Raw genomic sequence first — 20,097 nt, 5'->3', positions numbered from 1 at the left:
TGTAAAGGTAAATTTGGGTAGAAGTTGCATTTTGACTACCCTGACTCTTTCAGTCCCTGAACTATGCCTGTCTCTCTTACAACTCAAAAACACGTATACGGGGGCGCCTGGGTGGCGCAGTCAGTTAAGCGTCCGACTTCAGCCAGGTCACGATCTCGCGGTCCGGGAGTTCGAGCCCCACGTCGGGCTCTGGGCTGATGGCTCGGAGCCTGGAGCCTGTTTCCGATTCTGTGTCTCCCTCTCTCTCTGCCCCTCCCCCGTTCATACTCTGTCCGTCTCTGTCCCAAAAATAAATAAACGTTGAAAAAAAAAAAAAAACACGTATACGTATTACCTCCTTAACTTCCTCGTCATATGTGGTACTTTTCTGATCTCACCCATGTTTTATCTAGTTCTAGATGTCTCTCGTTGACTTTTTTAATTGATATTTTAATTGGCAGCTTTTAAAACTTCAATTTCCAATTGCTCTTGCTAGAAGGCAGAAACAGTTGGTTGTTTTATATATCCCATGGTGCGGCTAAGCTCACCTGTTAGTTCTACAATATGTTAAAACGCTGGCATTTCTACGTGCATGTCGTGGCATCCTTAAAGGGGGCGGTTTTGCTTCCTTATTTCGGTTCTATGCCCTTTATATATCTTCTCGCTCTATCCCATTGGCTTCAGCCTCCAGGACAAGAACAGTCGGAAGAGACACGCTCTCCTTGCTTCCGACCTTAGGCAGAAAGAGTCAGCCGTTCGCCCTCCAGTATGCTGCGGCCGTGGGAATCTCACGGAGACTGTTTATCAGGATGTGGGGTTTCTCTCGTGTACTTTGCTAAGACCTTTTGTCGTGAATGGGCTCCCAGTGGTGTGCGCTGCTTCCTCTGCAATAATTGCGTCCGTTTGAGGCCATGGGTTAAAGCTGAGGCTCTGTGACGAGATAGCAGCACCCCCTGAGCAACCGGAAAACCAAAACGAGCCATCCTCCGGGCTGTGCCACACATCGAGGTGTGATGCTGAGAGGGGGCTGGCAGGTGCCCGTGTGGTGTGAACAGACTTCAGGGGAGGGAGGCCGGGAAGCGGAACTCAGCGTGGGAACACGGCTGTGCCCAGCCACCTGGTCTTCTCTGAAACATGGTGTGTGTGTGAGACAGTGTGTGAGTGTGGGTGAGTGTGAATATACGTGAGCATGTGAAAGAGTATGAGTACGTGTGAGTGTGTGAGTATATGGCAGACTGTCTGAGTGAGTGTATGAGCCTATGAGTTGTGATGTGGTGTGTGTGACCATGTGGGAGAGATTGTGAGTATGTGGGTTTGTGAGTGTGAGTGAGTGAGTGTGTGCCTGGATGTGTGTGAGTGTACGTAAGTGTGCGAGAGCGAGTGACTGTGAAGGTGAGGGGAGTGCGGGGATGGAGGGACCATGCAGCGCCCAGGGTGGGGACACGGGGGGAGGCGTGGGGACAGGGACACGGTGGCCCTCAGACCACACCCGGAGGGGCTGCGCCCCCCGCCAGGGCAGAGGAAAGAAGGGTGAGTGACGTTCCCCGATGCCACCAGCACACAAGACCGCAGGGTCCCTTCCCCTGGGTGACCACACAGGTGACAGATGGCACCCCTGTTCAGGGCACACTTCGGTCTCTGCTCTGAGCACCTCGCACACAGAAACCCACATGCCCCAGAGCATGGTTCAGGTGACGGTGGTCTGTGCACAGAGTGATGTGCCCGTCATTGTGCCAGTGCTGGTGATGCTGGGTTTGGGGACCCAGCGGTGAGCCTGCAGGTCCCCATGCAGACCCTCAAGGGCTTTTGGGCTTCTTGTCCTGCAGGAGTGTGGCCGCTGAGGCTCTGGGGACGGGGATGCCCAACCAGGACAGAGGAGGAGCTGGGGACAGAGAGCCCCCCTCACTGCAAGGTCGGCACTCATAGAGAATGAGCTTCGTCAGCACTGGGCACCCACAGGGACACCTGAACCCAAGTCGGTGGTAAAGGTGTTGGAGAAAAGCTATTTGGTGATGATTTGTCTGAATTGTTACCGGATTATTGTGGCCCATGTTCTGTCCCTTCTCTGCTCCCAGCTTCCCACCAAATCCCCACCCTGGACACTTTGTCCATCCCTATCTCTCAGGAAAAATAATTTTTTGAGTATTTTTGTTAAAAAATAAGAAGAAGCTGGGGCACCTGGGTGGCTCAGTCAGTTGAGCGACTGACTTCGGCTCAGGTCATGATCTCGTGGTTCACGCCCTGCCCCGGGCTCTGTGCTGACGGCTCAGAGCCTGGAGCCTGTTTTGGATCCTGTGTCTCCCTCTCTCTCTGACCCTCCCCTGGTCATGCTCTGTCTCTCTCTGTCTCAAAAGTAAATAAACGTTTAAAAAAATAATAAGAAGGACTATCAGAGAAAACATGAAAAATGAGTCTAAATATTAATCATTTCAGATCGTGCAATAACTATTCGCAAAAGCAGAACATGAAGTAAATGGAGTTGCCCGTCAAGGCGACCACATCGTTGGGTTCTCAGAGGAACAGGGCTGAAAAGAAACGCCCCAGTGTCGTGAAGAGGCCTGGGACCCTTTGCCACCATGTCAACGGAACCGAGTTTTGAAAGGTTTTGTACGCGAAAAATGCCCTCAGCTCTCCTGTTTGAAGACATGTACATATTCCTAGAAATACTATTCAATGAACGTATTTATTTGGTGTTAGGACTATAGTAAGTGTAATTTTCTCTATTTGGGTTTTCTTTATGGTCATAAGACCTGCAAAATCTTTGATCCATACATTTAAACACGTTTTTGGATGTTCCTACGTTGGATCAAACTTCTCTACCTGGGTCACTTTGCACTCACAAGTAGAAGGACGGGAACAGGGACGTTAGGGCTGCTCCCTGGGACAAACATCTCGAACGTAGGCTCCAGGAGAACGTGTGCAGTGTCTTCGCACAGCTGAGCACGTGGAACTTGGCATGCATTATTGATATAAAACAAGAGATTTTTAAAAATCCCACTTGGGCTGATTGCTTCTGCTTGAGGTGCTCCATTTAATTTTGCTGCCTCTGTAGCTGTACTTGAAAGACGCGAATTTGACACACAAGTGTCCTCTCTCTGAGGAACACATGAGAATAACTCCTAATTAATAAGAAACTTATGTTCACTCATGACCACAGTTGACCCTTGGAGAACCTGGGGGTTTGAGGTGCCAACCCCCTCACACAGCCAAAAATCCACACTTAACTATCAACTGTCTTGACACTTAACTACCAACAGCCTACTATTGATTGGAAGTCTTACCGATCACATAGACTGTCGATGAATACTGATGTTGTATGTTGTACGTATTATATACTGTATTTTTCCAATGAAGTGAGCTGGAGCAAAGAAAATGTTATTAAGTAAGTCATAAGCAAAAGGGCACCTGGGTGGCTCAGTAAGATACGTCTCCAGCTATTGATTTCAGCTCAAGGCATGATCTCACGGTTTGTGAGTTCGAGCCCCACGTTGGGCTCTGCGCTGACAGCGTGGAGCCTGCTTGGGATTCTCTCTCCCTCTCTCTCTCCCTCCCTCTCTGCCTCTCCTCTGCTCTCACTCATGCTCTCTCTCTCTCTCGAAATAAACAAACTTGAAAAGAAGAAAGAGAATCATAAGAAAAAATACATTTCTAGTACTGTGCTGTATTTTGTCAAAACGCTGTATCTATATACAAGCAGACCTGCACGGTTCACACCTGTGTTGTTCGAGGGGCAACTCTACAGGTCGGGGCCACACACTTATGTGAGAAGTGCTGTGGATGAAGGATCGTGAGAATATCTGGAAACTGAAGGTAACATCGAATCCCAGGTTCCTAGGTGGCATATACGAATTCAGGGAGAAAGCAAAATTCGGACTCCTTATTAACCATGAGTGATCCACACATGGCTCCCTGAGGGCTGCCCCCCTTTCCCTGGGGGTGTGCTAAAACATCTGCTAGTGTTCTGGGACTGGTACGGCTGCCTTTTGCCTCTCCTGCGAATTAGGCAACGGGGCACCCTTGGTAGAGACTTATCCCTTTAAAATGAAAAGAAAAACCCTCTGGAATTTATTAGGAACTGTGTTGTGTCCTACTGGCCTCAGTTTCGTGTTCTTCACGTAGATGGTTTTTGTGCACTTGAAGTCTCAAGACTTATTGACTGCCTTCTGATGCTGATTTGAATATTCTGATGTACGTAGTGCTGTCTGTCATTCCATACGGGCTCGTTGTTACTGCGATCCTCTGGATGCCCCCTGTCTGTAGAAACTGGAAACTGACTTTACTTATGTGATCGATTACAAAATGGGCCTTGATCTTTCCTCTTTTCCTGCACCCTCACCCTTTGTCACAAGGCGTTTCTCCTCATCTGGTTCTGAGCTTGGTGCCGCACTCGTTCTGGCTGATGGGATGTCAGCAGAGTGGTACAAGCTGAGCCCTGCAGAGCGTTTGCGTGGGTCCACGTATGCTGGTCTTGCCTTCTGTCGTGGCCATGAGACAGACATGCCGTGGATAGCCTGCAGGTGCCAGGAAAGGATGGGCGGAACGAGTGCGGAGGAGTGGTCTCTCCCAACCCGCTGAGCCCGTCGGAGAATCAGTGGTCTGCTCCCAGGCATGCAGACAAGCCAGAGAAGACCACAGTACATGCCGCTAACCCAAGTGTAGACTGTAGCTCACACGCTTGTGTGAATAGAACCATGTGTGAATAGAAAATAGAACTCACCATTTTATGTCCCTGAAGTCTGTGGCTGTCTCTTATGCAGCACTACTGTGGTGCTCGACATATAACACAGCAATAACACTACCACACCAAAGGGCCATCATCAACGTCAATGCTTAAAACATCTGGCATTCTCTTTGGGACAAGTTGGCTGCTGGGAGTTAAAAGTGATGAAGATAGGCGTGCCTGGGTGGCTCACTTGGTTGAGCGTCTGACTTCAGCTCAGGTCATGATCTCGCAGTCTGTGAGTTCAAGCCCCGTGTCATGCTCTGTGCTGACAGCTCGGAGCCTGGAGCCTGCTTTGGATTCTGCGTCTCCCTCCCTGTCTGCCCCTCCTCTGCTCATGCTCTGTCTCTCTCTGTCTCAAAAATAAATAAAAACATTAAAAATTTTTTTAAAGAGATGAAGAAATGAATTGAACATTGGAAAATCATGAGGAAGGTGTTACAGTGAGCTGAGAAAATGCTAGGCCTCCTTAGATGGTCTAGAAGATTCTGACAGAATGCTGTACCTGTTGGCTTAGAAAACCATGTATACATATGCACACACACACACACACACACACACACACACAAGGGTCCTTTGGATTTGCACAAGGAGGGGTGAAACTTATCTAAGCAGGTGGCTGAAACTCTCTTTGTCTTTTGCTAGCTGCATGTGATAGGATACCACAATACCTCAGGAAAGAGATTAACACAATAAAGAACGGGCCAATTTCAGGGCATAATTCGAAGAAACCACGACATCCAGAAATTCCAGGATTTGAGGAACTGGAAAGCAAAATAATGTGTCTCTTCTTCACCTTCACCTGCAAAGAAAATAGTCTTAAGTTAAAATAGAGCATCAGGATAAAAATAAAGTCAATGATCTTTATTGTTAAGTCATCTGAAAGAACTAAGCTAGACTCACCTAGCAGAAGCAGAAAAAGGTAGGGACGTAATTGTATTGTCCTCTGGGAGCCTGGGATACCCAGACTAGCTCTGATGATGTCTAGAAGGAGAAACATTGAAACACACAGACACACACACACACACACACACACACACACAGATCAAGGCTCTTGGTATGTGGGGGGAAATCTCAAATCTAAATCAGAAAGCCTACAGGTTTTCAAATTGTTTAGGTTTTTGTTTGTGTGTTTGACTGTTTATTTTTAAGTTGGTTCCTCAGACAAAAGCACTAGCAAATAACAGATTAAAAATGTTAACATGTAGGAAGTCTTCTCGACCAGAAACTTTCCATGGTAGGAGGCAGGGCAAGACAGTTGTGCAGGAGGCATGCCTCCCAGTGTCTCTCCAGAAGAAGTCAGGAAGCTTCATCAGAGGGCAGAGCCAATCCCACCCCCCTATGAAAGAGAGCCCACGGTGCATGCCTAACCCACCCATGACAGACAGGTGGATGCTCCCATGTCTTGGCTATTGTAAACAATATTGCCGTGAACATGGGAGTGCAGATATCTTTTTGAGATCCTGATTTCAATTATTTTAGATAAATATTCAGAAGTGGGATTGCTGGATGATGATGTCATTCTAGTTTTAATTTTTTGAGGTGCCTCCACACTGTTCTCCAGAGTGACTGCACCAGTCTGCATTCCCACAACTGTGCAAGAGGGTTCCTTTCTCCACATCCTCACCTGCATTGGTCATCTCTTGTCTCTTCATACTAGCCATTCTGACAGGGGTGTGATGACATCTCATTGTGGTTCTGATCTGTATTTCCCCAATGATGAGTGATGCTGAGCACCTTTTCAGGTACCTGTTGGCCATCTGTACGTCTTCCTTGGAAAAAGCCTACCCAAGACCTTAGCTCATTTTTAAAAATGAGGTTAGTGGGGCGCCTGGGTGGCGCAGTCGGTTGAGCGTCCGACTTCAGCCAGGTCACGATCTCGCGGTCCGGGAGTTCGAGCCCCGCATCGGGCTCTGGGCTGATGGCTCAGAGCCTGGAGCCTGTTTCCGAATCTGTGTCTCCCTCTCTCTCTGCCCCTCCCCCATTCATGCTCTGTCTCTCTCTGTCCCAGAAATAAATAAACGTTGAAAAAAAAAAAAAATGAGGTTAGTTGGGTTGCTTGCGCTATTGAGTTACAGGAATTCCTTATGTATTTTGGAAATTAACCCCATATCTGATGGATGGTTTTCAGGTATCTTCTTCTACTCCATTGGTTGTCTTTTCACCCTGTGGACTGCGTCTTTTGCTATGAAGAAGCTTTTTAGTTGGGTGTCGTCAGAGGAGGAAATGCTGCTATTTGCTACAGTATGGATGAACCTGGAAGGCATCATGCTGAGGGAAACAAGCTAACCACAGGACAAATAGTGCATCATTTCATCTACATGAAGTGTCTAAAATAGTCAAACTCGTAGGAGTAGAGAGTAGAGCGCTGGCTGCCAGGGGCTGGGGTGATGGAAGAGGAATGCTGTTCACGGGGTAAAACGTTTCTGTTGTGTAAATGAACCAGTTGTTGAGACCCGCCGTGTATCGCGGTGCCTTCAGCTAACACGCTGTGTTGTGCACTTTAACGTAGGCAAAGAGGAGAGAGATCACGCTACATCGTCTCCCCACAAAATACACACATCCCACAAAGAACACGAACACACTGCTGGAGGTGTTGGGTGTGTTGAGTAGCTCGACCGTGGTCACCGGGTCAGCAGCACACACATATGCTCAGACTCATCAAGACGTATCTCGCAAACGTTTTTGAATATCAACATATCAGTATCAATATGAATATCTATATCTGAATAGCTCAATAAAGCTAAAAAATACCGTAACCCTAAGAAGGACAATTTGAGTTTCGACTGGAGCGTGGGCCCTCAATGTGCGTGTCTGTGTCTGTGTGTTTCTGTGTCTATGTGTGTCAGTGAGGCTTCAGGGAAAGAAATGCCCTTTCAGGACATCTGGGCCATTTTGTCTGGGCTGCTCGTCTGGAGGGAGTGACACCAGATGGGGCTACTTTCTGAGGAGACCCTGAATTAACACATTCTCATGATGTAGTGTACTTCCGGGCCCCTGGGCCTAACCACTGATAGAGAATGCCACCAAAAATACATTCTGTATGTGCGGGCACAAAGGGGTTGTGTCTAAGATACTTGTGAAAACCAATTTACTTGAGGAATAAATAGGGTATCATTGAATTCGAGTGGAACAGCAAATAGGCTTCAGCAATTCTTGTGACCACAACCTCTATCTTCTAAAATCTAAAAATGAGAATGACATTTCCTCAGCCAAAGGCCCTAGAAGAGAGGAAGTTAGGATTTTCAATTTGTATGCACGCTAAGTAGTCACTTCATCCTAAAGCTGTAATTGAAAGTCTTTTATATGGTAAATTCAGAATAATTACAGAGCCAGAACATAGTAAATATGGCAGCCAAAGAAGTTCTTTGAAAACAAAAACTTAATTTTCGGTCTTTATCACATATTTAATATTTGGCTTTTTGTGAATAAGACTTTCAGTGTCTCCTGTGAATGGCACGAACTGTATCCCAGCTGCCGTTGTTGTTGTTTTTTTTTTTTTTTCCTGGGAAAACGTATTCCTTTTTCAAAGTAGCAAATGTGCAAGGAGCATATTTGGCCTAATACGTGATTATGTTTCTCTTGATAACAAAGACGGAATAATTTTAGAGAAAGAAGTTTCTTTTCTGGCCACTTATCAGCTCTCCCTCTGGAGCAGCCTTACATTTGTGTTTTCTTATTTTGTCACATCTAACCGAAATTCTTTAAAATGACTTTATCTGAAGGTCAGCTACCTTTTCCATCCAACTTAACTTTATCTTCAAAATTTGGTGGCTTTGGATTTGGACTAGTGATGGGTGAAGATAAGAGTAATGCCACGGGCACTCACACCTCTGAGGGTCGAAAATGGAGCCTGCAGAGCAAGCAGGGTTTAGGGCCAGCTGCCTGCGAGAAGAGGGGCAGGATGTCCTCTGGAAGGTGGGCTCTGAAGCCAACTCTCAGCAGGTCAGAATGAAAAGAAGGTAAAGTCACTGTAAGACTCTGAGTAGTGTCCCAGACCAGGAAGACTGGTCAGGGATCTGATTAAGGTAACCTTGCATCACAGAGTGGATGAGTCCCCAGAAGGGAGTCTTGTGGTTTGCATTGAGGGGAATTGAGAAAGAAAGAGAAGAAAACACCCAAAACACGTATTTCCAGTGCCATCAGGAGAATGGAGCCCCAAACATAGATTTTTAGTATCCCAATCTTATTGGTGATAAATCTCTAGAGTGAAATCGATGTTTGGGGCTATTTGGCTTGGGTGCCATCAAATAATATCTGCTAACTCATGTCCTTTGCTCCAACGTTTGCTCAACAAGCAACGTCTTGGTTGTCGTTTCTCTTCCCATGTAGGGTTCCGGTAGGAACAGGATGTCAGGTTTCTCGGCCACGGTGGGTGCCCCTCCCCAGTTTTTCAGAGGATCCTTCTGTCTGCCTTGGTCTTCCAGCTCATGGGAGCCATTTCACGGATTGGTTTCCTGGGCCTGCCAGAACAAATGACCGCAAACTGGGTGGACTGAAATAACAGAGGTTGATTCTCTCACAGTCCTGGAGTCCAAGAGTAGGAGCTCCAGGTGTCTTTAAAGCCACACCCCCTCCAGAGGCTCAAGGGGGATTCTTCCTGGTCTTTTCCGGCCACCGGTGCTGTCCAGGATTCTTGGCTTTTGGGCGTATCTCTCCAGTCTCTGCCACCGAGGTCACATATCCTCAGCCCCTTTGTGTGCTTGTGTCTTCTCCTCTTTTGTCTCTGATGAGGACATTTGTCATTGAATTTAGGATCACCTGGATAATCCAGAGCGGTCTCAACATAAGCGCCTTAACTTAATTACATTTGCAAAGACCCTGTTTTCCAAACAAGGTCACATTCACAGGATCTCTGTATTGGAACATGGACATTATTTCATTCACTGGATTTGTTTCAGTAAAGAAATGTTCAAGACCTCTCTCAGCAGGTAATGCCCCCTCTGTAAGTTCTTCGTGCTTGATTTTAAACCATTCCTTTGCTTGCCTTCAGGGTTGTTTGCTCCCTCCAGAACTAGCAGAAGCAGGTGAAAACACAGAGGACTCCGCTGAAGTTCTCAGCGATCTTTCATTAGCGGGACTTTGCATTATTGGAGAAACATTTTTATTTGGAATGTGATGGGAAAATCAATAATGCTTATTATGTTGCTCATTATATAAATCAATAATAAGCATTGTAATATCATTAATTCTACGTCGAAGGTGTCATCAATGTGTTTTTTAGCGTGTAATTACAAAATATATTCTACACAACAAGTGTTTCTACATAAATCTTTTATATTAAAAGTCAGCATGATGTTAGCACAGAAAATTGAATCTTTATTTCCTGCCTTATTGGAATGTCAATTAATATGGAACTGAAACTAGTTATTAAAAAAAGATTGGGTTGAATAATATACATCTTCATGTGATCATAAGGATCTTTCCTCCAAAAGTTATATCGAACCACTGAAGGGAATACTTGGCCAATGACCGTTTTCAAAAACAAACTGAGCCCATAAGCTGGATTGCGGTATTAGTGAGGCCATGACCATCATAAATAGTCCTGCTCAGGCTGATTTAAACTTTCCTTACACAGACACCAGGTGAGAGAAGACTGTTGGGCAGGAATTCGTTTCCACCAGGTCTCATGTGACGCACGGTATCTGTGCGTCCCAGAAGACCACAGTGTGACTGGGGCTGGGGGTGACCCAGCTGCTTGCTCACCTTCAACCTGCTGCTGAGACACAGCCTCGGGTCACGGGACCAACCTGGGATGGGAAATAAGAATACAGAAACGAGCCCGAGCGCCACGAGGAGCAGGCTCACTTCTAGATGTTAGGTGACTTTATCCCTGTTTTGTTAGTGGCGTCAATAGCTCCTTTATATACAACTTCTTGCTTCAGCAGAAATTATGAACTTCTGCAAAAAAAAAAAAAAAAAAAAAAAAAAGAAAGAAAGAAAAAAACAACTATCCAATTACCAAAAGCAACTCTGGTGAGGGGAAATATATTTAGGAAGGGCATGAGAACTGGATACCCACAGAAAATGTTGGCAAAATGAAGGATCAGTTTGCGGGACTCACGGAGCCCTGGCCATGGCTCATTTTGCCGTCATCACTAATGGAACTCGAAATAGATTGGAAGGACAGGGAAGCGGTGCCCATGTTTAGAATCATGTGCACATTTGAGATGACCCTCCTGGTCTGAGCACGGACGTACTTGGCCAAACCGAAGCTTTCCAGCGTGTGCAGTGACCCGTGTGTGGCCATGAGAAGTGACAGGTTTGTACAGATTCCTGAAGAGACCAGCTTCATTTTGCACTGTCCCTGAGGTTGAAGCGGCTCTTACTAGAATTTTCTCCAGTTTAAGATTTCTGGATTAAAGTCACTTTAAAAAAAAACATAAAATCTGCCTATTTTCCCTGGTGTCTACCCTTTTTCCCTTGGTATGCTTAACGTGTTTCCCACTTTCCTCATTTATCTCAACCGTAGATGTATTTTAGTCCTCCAAATGGTTTTCCAAATAAATGTAAGAGAGCTAGTAGATTTTTAAACAGCTCTAAATGGCCCTATTTTTCTAGTGTTATCAGTTCTAAAACTTAAACAAATTTAGCAAAACCAGAGCACCCTTAGGAAATTGCACTGTCCTCCAGCAGACTTGGGTGGTGGAGGCACGTGCAGCTGTAATCACTCTGGTTAAGTCTTAGTTAACACCATGTTCAAACGTCTAGTGAGATGCAAACAGTCATGTTTAGGAAAATATTTCTCCAGAAAATATTACCATATACTACGTGGTGTCCTGTGATGGCTGCCTTGCTGTGTGTGGCTTTGGGACCTTAGAAATGCCTTGAGGCGCCCGCACAAGTGTACCTGGCACGTGATGTGGAAATGAGACAGAAATAGGAATGAAATTGGTCTTTCTCCCTTTTCAGCAGTTAGGTTTGGATCACATTCTGTGTCCATGTGAATTCTCTTTCCAACAGCTTATATGTTTATGTATTTGTTCACGTTTTACTTGTACGTGGCTTTGCAATAAGAGAGATTTGCGGATGGCCTGTAGAGCCACGGCACACAATCTGGAGTCCCTGTGGGTTTCTGCAGTCCGGTGCCCCTTGGGTGGAGATGGTGCTGAGCTCCAGCCCTTTGCGAGCTGCCGACAAAGGAAGCCAGGGAGTGGAAGCACGTAGGAATCTCTAGTAAAGGTAAGGCGTGCCAGGCACAAAAAGAGGTCCCTCCAGGAGATGAGCAGATCAAGGCTCTTTTATCGTCCTGCCCAGAAGAGAAAACACAGGTGCTCTAAATCGTGCAACGTAACTCAGTGTCTTACTTTGCAACGTCTTGTTACTTGCACACAGATTACTTCCTTCTTTCTGTTAGAAATACATCTCAATCTGACGAAATGCTATAAATTCTTCTGTCCCTAGAAATGTGACATTAAATAGAGAATTACGCCAACCCAATTTTCCTGCTTTTCTGCTTCCTTAGCCCTTTTCTCGTGTCATGGCAGAAAAACAATTTGCCTGCCGTTGAGGACCTCCTGAATTTTACTATGCGGCGCAGGGAGGGTTAACGGGCAGAATTAACTTTGGAATCCCATGGCGTGACTTAAGAACGGAGTTCTCGTGCTGGTGGTCCTTACACGGCCTCCTTTAATAGAGATTTCAATCCGCTGAAAAGATAAGCATTTGACCTAAATATTTTTTAATGATTTCAAATTGTTCAACTATTAGATTTAAGCTCATTTCAATTTCATGGCTGTGGCTAAGATTTAAAGAAGAAAAAAAAAGACGAAAAGGAAGGAACTTTTTGCAAATCGTCTCTCATACTGATGCTTTCCCTACATGTTGCTTGGTGAGAATACCTTTGCAAATACAGGAAAGTGGACAGACCCTCAGCCAAATACCTACCCACCTGAGAAATACTGCCCCTACGCCCCTTTTCTCCAACAACTGCACAGATCTCCTCGTTCCCATGAAGACGTTCACTCCGCTCTGCAACATCGCATCGCTGCCGTAAACGCCTGGAGCTCCCCATGCTTCTTGCTGTCACACCTCAGACGTCCCTGGTCATGGCCTTATTGTTGTGCCTGAACTGACCAAATCAGCAGGAATGTGACAGAAGCAGACCTACTTACTGGACGGAAGCATGAAGTGGAAAAGATTAAGTTTAGAAGAAAAAAAAAAGACACGAAGATTTCAGACAAAAATGATAATTTACAAATAATTGACCTCAAGGGTCCTCGTCTTAATTGGAAGGTGGTGAGGAGGTGAGATTCACCCAGAATCAGGGGTAATGCTTTGCTTAACAATATAGTCAGGACAGTCGTGGATGTCCGAAGATGTAGGCCAGCAGACAGCATGGCCCCAGGCCCGAACAGAATTCCAAACTTCCAAGCACCCTGGTAAAATCAGAAAAGGAATCCAGACTTAGAACAGGTACAGGTGTATTCGGGGTTACAAATATAAGAACGGAGACCCGGAGACGGGGAAAGTATGGAATAACCATTGCTGAGGTTGAAGGTTCATCAAGAAGCAAAGGCAGAGAAGTTCAAGATAGGATTGTCCCCACAAGAGAACCCCAAATGTGGGCTGGGACCCCTTAGAACCCTGGTTCCTGATGTGGCTGCCTATTAGAAACACTTACCCAGTTTTGAAAGTTCTGATGCCTGGACCTCACTCCAGCTCGATGAAGCGAAGCATCACGGGACGTTTCCTGAACATTGGCATTTATCAAAAAGAGCCTGAAGTGGTTCGGCAGTCAGCACTGGCAGAGACTTGCTCCCTTAGCACGTTTTCTCTGGGCCGAGATGGGAACTGGCCCAGGAAAATAGATGCACAAACACTGTGAGAGCCGGGGGCAGATGGTGGGGAGGTGACTGACGCAGATGGGACACGCCTTCACTTGGGAAATGCTTTACTTGGCTGAGAGGAAAAGACCCAGAAACTTCTTCACCGTAGAAGACATCCTCTGGGCGTTATGTCCCCTTTAAGGCCTGGGTCACCTCTCCAGCTTCTTAGCCCTACTGGCCCTCAGATGGATATGTGATAGTGAGACGGCCATGGTTCTGGAGAACCCGGATAGGGCTGAGCTAGATCTCTGTCTGCTCTCCGCCTAAGACTGTTTCAAGCGTACCTGAAAAGGGGGATAAAATATACATATTATATACAAGTGTATAAATACATGTTTATATAATAAATAAATACATATTTATATAAATATATAATATACATAATATGTACTATTTATTAGATATGTTTGTATTTATGTATATACATTGGCTAATAACATAATCGCTCATACTTTATTTCCAAGAGAAGATTCCTAATATCTATTGATTATAATAAATCCTTCCTCCTCTCTGATTGATTTTCTGAATGAGTAAAACGTCACAGAAACAAATGGGGAAAAAAATGTGACCTCTGTTTTGTTCGGTTGGATTGATCAGCAGTCCCTTCATCCAATTGCTCCCAAGTGACGTTCTCTATTCTGGGCTGTGACATATCATGTGCACACATTGCCTGATTCAGGGTCATTTCCAGACGCTGTGAAGGAGGACTTCGGATGGGGGCGGGGGGGTTTGGTCTGCAGAGCGGTGTGGGATCAGAGGTCCTCAGCAGGGGACTCACTGGGTTCAGACCACCTTCCCTGCTGCTCTACAGATTATTCCCCTCTCTGCATGGCCCATCTCAAATAGCCATCGGCAAGCAAAATCATATTGTCATGTGTCATATCATTTTACCAACAGAGAAGCTGTAACTTACAAGGTCCTGTACATAGTTTGACAGTTTCTAGCTTTATTTATTTATTTTTTTCTTTACTTACATCTTTGCTTAAATAATCTTACTGGCCATTGATGTTCAATGTATTAAATACCTTTTATATTCTCCAGTACATGTTACGTCCACACAAAACTAGCACATTTTGAGAAAAATAAATAATAAATATCTCATGGAGTATAAATGAGCACATGTTAATAAGTCTTAATATCTTTGAGCGAACGTGATGTTTTCAGATGGGTTCACACCTATCTCCGCTCTGCATGTCCCCGTGCTGATATCAGACGCTGATCATGAATGAACTCACACACGTGCCCACACCCACACGCTTTGTGGCCACACATATCTGCAGGTAGGCCCGTCACCTCTGACCAGCTGTGTGTTATCATACTCTCACACAGACACTTGAAGTTAGTGACACATACCTGAGGTTGCAATTCCCAGAGAAATAACTTCTATCTTGGGAAGTTTTCTTTTTTAACAACTGATTTTGCATCGTCCCATACTATCATCAATTATATCAAGGGTCAAAAATACCCCAAGCGATTTTACTCACCTTAATTTGGCAAATAAACTTAGACAACAACAAAAGTTTTTTTCTGAGTCATTTTCAAAATTGTAGTTTTTCCAATATCAACCTGCAAGATGTTGTGAACAAACAATTAGATGGACCATAGAGGCATGAACAAAACATATTTACCAAAGAAACATAAAATATGGATAAGGTTTCTTTCTCACTTTCTATGGGCCACATCAGAGATTTGATTTCACAATTCATGGAAAAGAGTTAGCATTATAAGCTTTTATTTTTATTAATGTCTATCTATGTATTTATTTTGCAAGAGAGAGAGAGAGAGAGAGGGAGGGGGGGTGAGAGAGAGAGAGAGAGAGAGAGAAGGGCAAAAAGAGAGGGAGAGAGAGAATCCCAAGTAGACTCCACACTGTCAGTGCAGAGCCCAATGCGGGGCTTGATCCCACGACTGTGAGACCATGACCCGAGCCAAATCCAAGAGCCAGATGCCTAATTGACTGAGCCACCCGAGCACCTCAGCATCATAAACTTTTAATTCCACATATTCTTCTATTTTAAAATATATAAATTATTGTTGAATATTTACTCATGATATTACCCTTTTCTTTGGCATACTGTACATTTTATCATTAAAAAAAGTACAGTAGCCTTGTAGCTTTATAGCTTAAGATACTAATTTATTTTTTTTTTTCAACGTTTATTTATTTTTGGGACAGAGAGAGACAGAGCATGAACAGGGGAGGGGCAGAGAGAGAGGGAGACACAGAATCGGAAACAGGCTCCAGGCTCTGAGCCATCAGCCCAGAGCCTGAAGCGGGGCTCGAACTCACGGACCGCGAGATCGTGACCTGGCTGAAGTCGGACGCTTAACCGACTGCGCCACCCAGGCGACCCTTAAGATACTAATTTAAAATATCCATGTCTTGGGGTGCCTGGGTGGCTCAGTTGGTTAAGCATCTGATTCTTGATCTCAGCTCAGGCCTTGATCTCAGGGTCATGAGTTCAAGCCCTGCATTGGGCTCCACACTGGGCATGAGGCATACAAAAAAAAAAATAAATCGTGCCTTAATTTTTTATATTCAGTGTATATACATACATATATGTATATGTGTGTGTATGCATGTATATATACATAGATATAATATATGCATACATACATATACATATATACATATACATACATATATATGTATATATGTATATATATACGTATATACATACATATATATACACACACACACACACACACATATATATATATATATTACCAATATATATAATATATAAGATTACCAAAAAAGTTATTTGGGAGCATCTATTGCACATGTTGAAAAAATCAGGAGTTTAGTCTGATGGAAGTCAGAATCTTAATGAACCACTCTTATTTTCACTCCTCATTTGGTGAGTATTTTGCATGTTCTGGTTTACTTTTATCATGATTCTTTAGGATACAAAAATACAGATAAGATTTCTCGTTGCATAAGGATTTCTAGTTGCTGCCAAACAAATTTACTTTGGGATGAGGAGGATTAATTAGGTTTATTCAAATACTGTCATCAGAAAGAAAGTATCCCTAGGAAGAATACGGCATTTCAAGGTCATTCTCTGCTGCTCAGATTGCTGACTGCCATGAAGTCCTTGGATGGTGGGAATCGAAATTGGAAGCGCTGTTAGATAAGAGTAGCACTCTTCATTTTAGGCAATAGAGAACTGAAATAATATCTTTACGTGATTGAACCAGCATTTGGAGCCTAGAAATCCAAAAGTATTGGAAGGACATTATGAATTCTTATTCCTAAGTGTGGATTCTATTATCTACACTTAAGATGAAAATAAATGTCTTCTTTCTACTGAAATACCATAAGAAATCTGGGTCACCTAAGAATTATACAAATACATCAGTAGACTTTTACCAATAATGTCCAAATACTAATGAGGGTTGATATGCACGTTTATTGAACACAGATGTTTGTATGTATTAACGGATCATACGATTTATATATGATGCAATTTATATCATGTAATATATATATATATATATATATATATATATATATATATATAAATGAGCTATAATTCTTTTTTGTAGTTGACTTTATACAATTCACATAACCCAGAAGTCTAGTATACTAAATTTATTTGAATTCTTTCTATTGCATAGTATCTGGACACCACATCTTACATTCAAAGAAAATAATATACACTTAAGTTTTCTTGTGTGTTTTTTTTTCATGGTTTCCTCTTGATGTTTACTTTAAAATCCTTGCTTGCTAGCTTTATGATTTCTTTCATTTTGAGTCTGTTTTTATTTTTGGTGTTTTATCTTTGGGGCCATATTTTCTTGCTAATAGTTTCCTTGTGATCTTTTATGATATGCCAGACATTTATAAGACATTTATGTATTTAAATTCAATATGACCTCAAAATCTACTTAAAAGTTTTGAGAAATACTATAATTACAATATTAAACTTATAAACTAAAATGTATATCAAGGTAAAAAATGACACATATTGAACCAAATTTAAAAACTAGAGATAATAAGGTTACAATTGATTTAGAAATATGAACAGGATGGGTATTTTTCCAAGGAAATGTTATTTGCCAAAACAGATCCCAGAAGGCTTAGCAACCCTCCACAGAATTAACCTCACAGAAGAAACACCAAGGTGTTTTAAGTTCTAGCACAATCCCTAAATATGTTCCCAACCTATGCAGATCAGAAACAGCTCAGTCCTGGGGCTCCTGGCTGGCTCTGTCAGTAAAGGGTGATCTTGATCTCAGAGTTGTAAGTTCAAGCCCCACCTTGGCTGTAGAGATTACTTAAGAAATGTCTCTAGATGCCTCCTGAGTGGCTCAGTCAGTTAAGCGGCATTGGTCTCCTGGCTGAGAGCTTACAACTTGCTTGGGATTCTCTCTCTCCCTCTCTCTGCCCCTCCCCTGCTCACGCTCTCTTTCTCTCTCACTGTCTCTGTCTCTCCCCCCGCCTCTCAAAATAAATAAATAAACTTAAAAAAATTGAGAATGCTTTTGGGAGCCAAAAGGAAGACTTACAAGTGGAGTTGGAACTACGTGCTCCAAGGGGAAAACTCAAAATCCTGAAGTTATCGCTTCTTCCTAAATACTTTTGAAAATATTCAGGCTATTTACTTAAAGCTAGACAAAATAATTCTAAAGTTTATATGTACACAAAACAAACACAAATAAATATAACTTTAAAAGGGAATAATTAGGAAAAGGTAAGCCTGCCCCTGAGTAACACACAGGCTGCAGTTGTAAGAGTTACTACGAGATGTTACCTCTTGGCCACATGGACAGAGCAATGGAATAGACTAGAATGCTCGGTAATAAAGTCAAATAACACTGCGATTTGACTATGTCAAGTGCCGTTTCCGATGAGTAGGGGAATACCGATTTTTCAGTATATATTGTTGGATTCGCTAAATAAGTATCCCCTAAATAGCAAATATAAAATCTCACGTGTTAGTTTGCTCATGCTGGAGGCTGTGAGTTGGAGATCCGGGTGTGGGCAGGCTGGTTTCTCCCGAGGTCTCTCTCCTGGGTGTGTAGACCGCCCTCTCTCCGCGTCCTCACGTGGTCCGTCTTCTGTGTGTTTCAGGGTCCTAACCTCCCCTTCCTATAACAATGCTAATTAGAGTGGATTAGGCCCCACCACAGTGACCTCATTTTATTTTATTTTATTTTATTTTATTTTATTAAATATAATTTATTGTCAAGCTGGCTAACATACAGTGTATACAGTTTGCTCCTGGTTTGAGGAATAAATTCCCATGATTCATCGCTTCCATACAATACCCAGTGCTCATCCCAACAAGTGTCCTCCTCAGTGCCCATCACCCATTTCCCCCTCTCCCTCGCCCTCCGATCAACCCTCAGTTTGTTCTCTGTATTTCAGAGTCTCTTATGGTTTGCCTCCCTCCCTCTCTGTTTGAAACTATTTTTTCCCCTTTCCCTCCCCCATGGTCTTCTGTTAAGTTTCTCAAGATCCACTTATGAGTGAAAACATATGGCATCTGTCTTTCTCTGTATGACTTATTTCACTTAGCATAATGCCCTCCAGTTCCATCCACATTGCTACAAATGGCAGGATTTCATTCCTTCTCATTGCCAAGTAGTATTCCATTGTGTATATAAACCACATCTTCTTTATCCATTCATCAGTTGATGGACATTTGGCTCTAGTGACCTCATTTTAACTTAACCACCTTTTTCAAGATGCTGTCTCCAAATACAGTCCTGGGACTCAATAAAATCTGGGGGAACATTATTCAGCCCATAACACTATACTTCTTAACTAATATCAGAACAAAATTTCCAGGAAGACCAGATATTCAAAGTCTTAATGAAAAAGAGCTCATCAAGTTCTTGAAGAAACAGATGAATTTATGTGTATATATACAACTCTAATTTTGGAGATTCAAAGCATGAATGAAAACCCTGATGAGAAGCATTGATTAATTTGACCACAGGAAACATGTAAGAAACATTCACTTGGGAAAAATAAAATAAAATAAAATCCAAAAGACAAATAGAAAAATTGGAAAGTATTTGTTGTTCATCAGATGAGCAAAATACAGATTTTTTTAAAGGTTATAGGGGCGCCTGGGTGGCGCAGTCGGTTGAGTGTCCGACTTCAGCCAGGTCACGATCTCGCGGTCCGCGAGTTCGAGCCCCACGTCGGGCTCTGGGCTGACGGCTCGGAGCCTGGAGCCTGCTTTCGATTCTGTGTCTCCCTCTCTCTCTGCCCCTCCCCCGTTCATGCTCTGTCTCTCTCTGTCTCAAAAATAAATAAATGTTAAAAAAAAAAAAGGTTATAAACTGACATGTGTGATGTGCAAAAGATTAACAGGGACCTCATTACAGGGGTCAAAGATATGATATGAAGACAGCTCATGGAAAGAGAAAAACAACCTGGACCCTAAGGCTGTGAAATACCTCCTCCCTCTTGTACACACTAGTGATGCACACTGAAATGTCCTTGTCACTGTGATTGGCCAGCCATGCTGATGAGATGTGAGGAAACAGGCTGTCACACCTTGTCACAGACGGCATTCGGTGATGTGTCGGTGTGGGCCAAGGGCCAGATGGTAC

Source organism: Leopardus geoffroyi, chromosome B4 (assembly GCF_018350155.1).
Source record: "Leopardus geoffroyi isolate Oge1 chromosome B4, O.geoffroyi_Oge1_pat1.0, whole genome shotgun sequence".
Taxonomy (NCBI): domain Eukaryota; kingdom Metazoa; phylum Chordata; class Mammalia; order Carnivora; family Felidae; genus Leopardus; species Leopardus geoffroyi.
Note: the sequence above shows the minus strand (reverse complement) of the source record.